Here is a 2,153-nt window from a genome sequence, read left to right on the forward strand (position 1 = left end):
TATATATATATATATGTATGTATTTATATAACAGGCAAAAAATGATATGTTTGTATATGCTACTGGCCTTGTCATAATTTAATATCACTTATCTGCATTTGCTTTTTTCTTTAGGCATTCCAATTATGAATTTCTAAGTAACCGTATTATTTCTATAGTGTTAGGTGTGGAGATGATGGGATATCTCCCTGCCCTGACCTGTCCTGGATCTCTTTTTCCGTAGCAACTTTGTAGCACCTGGTATTGGCTCAGTTTGTCTCTTACTCAGGTTGCTCACATATGTGTATTTTCATTTTTAAACACAAATGTCAAGCATGAAATTTTAGCTTTTTATATTTAGGTTTTTTTTGGAACACCCAACAAGTTCTGCAGATTTTGCCATTACCAAGAAATCCAAAATACAAGGCAACAGTTACTTTATTTAATATGAATCACTGTTTCATGTATGGAGCTTGATTAAATAAACCTAGTTTGACTTTGGTAATTCACTCAGAATGAACTTGCGATTGATTGCTCAGTGTGAAGCACAGCAAAGCAAAGTAAAAATAAGAAAGTGGCACAGTTTGTAGAGCTGGTTTGTAGGTTGGAATCCCAGCCAGAGACCTTTCTGGGTAGAGTTTGCATGTCCTCTCCATGCCTGCGTGGGTTTTCTTCGGTTTCCCTCCCGCAATCCAAAAACATGAATGTTAGGCTAAATGCTAACTCTAAATTGTTCCTAGGTTTGAGTGAGAGAGTGGATGGTTGTCTGTCTCTGTGATGGACTTGCGACCTGCCCAGAGTACCTCAGTGACCCTGAAAGAAAGAAGCAGGTAAAAATGATGGACAAAATACCTTTTTTTCTTGTCTTTATTCTTGAAACAAAACAGTTTCTTCTTGATTGTTTTGAATGAAGAAAAATGCTTCTATCAGTTTTTTTGTTATTTTAGACACCATAAACGATGGAAAAGATGGATGAACAAAAGCCACCTCACTCTTCTGCCACCCTCCCTTATAACAAACACTGGTAAAGCTTTAAAGGTAAAAGTTTGTCTCCAGTATTTCTTTTTCCAAAGATAGTTTCAAGTCCTATTCTTAGTTTTGATTGTCATAATGTGGTGCCAAAGAGGGACAAGAAGTCACGTAAAGAAATCTTTAAAAGCTGGAGCTTATTGAGAAAACTGTCAGTGGCGCAGTAAACAAACCACTGACAACTGTTGCTGAGACCTCTGAAGTCGTGCTTTACTGAGTGAACAAGGTAAAATTTGGCATGATTATGTTGTTATACCCCCCGGTCAGTCATGATTCTCTCAGATGTAGAGTCACATTTAGGCCATTAAAATGATGACATGTCAGGCTTTAGTAAATCAAAAAGAAGGAGTGCTGTTTTAGAGATGAAATGGTTTGGGCTTTTACTGTTTGCTGGATGTTGGTGTGTGTTTTATGGTTTGGGAAGAGTTATGAGTCAGTCTTAATGCAATGTTTGATGGCAGTGGGGAATACGCATTTTAACTCACAAACAGAACACAACATATTGTGTTTTCTGGCAATAGGATGTCTGATTAAAAGGTTTTTCCAGATGTCAGGTAATGTTTTTGTTTGGCTAATTTATCAAACTGAGTTGTATTCATCATTTTTATCACCCGCTGGCGGACGTGGAGCAGTAATGTATTTGTTTGTGTCTGTACTATTAACAACACATCTAATGAATTACTGAAAGACTGCAAATGTTTGCACAACTTGGCTATTTCCAGTATTCAAGGGCAGCATTTAACTTTAGTCTTTTGGTTCTTCACAGATTTCTATTGACGTTTATTTACGATCACACCAAATGTTAATTATCTGTAAAACTGAGTTAGACTTATTATGGGTCTTTTAACTAAATTATATTTGTAGCTTAGTTATTTAAAGTGCCCATGACATCAAATTGTTGCTATAAATATGAATGCATTTTTGTAAAGATAACATTAATAGCATATTGCAAAAAAAGTGTCACACCACTGAGATGAACAGTTGTTGGAATACAGTGGGTAAAATAAGTATTGAACACGTCATCATTTTTCTCAGTAAATATATTACTAGAGGTGCTAATGACATGAAATTTTCACCAGATGTCGGTAACAACCCAAGTGATCCATACATACAAAGCCGGATTAATACTTCGCTGTACCCTGGGC

This window comes from Austrofundulus limnaeus, unplaced genomic scaffold (genome assembly GCF_001266775.1).
Source record: "Austrofundulus limnaeus strain Quisiro unplaced genomic scaffold, Austrofundulus_limnaeus-1.0 Scaffold32, whole genome shotgun sequence".
NCBI lineage: Eukaryota > Metazoa > Chordata > Actinopteri > Cyprinodontiformes > Rivulidae > Austrofundulus > Austrofundulus limnaeus.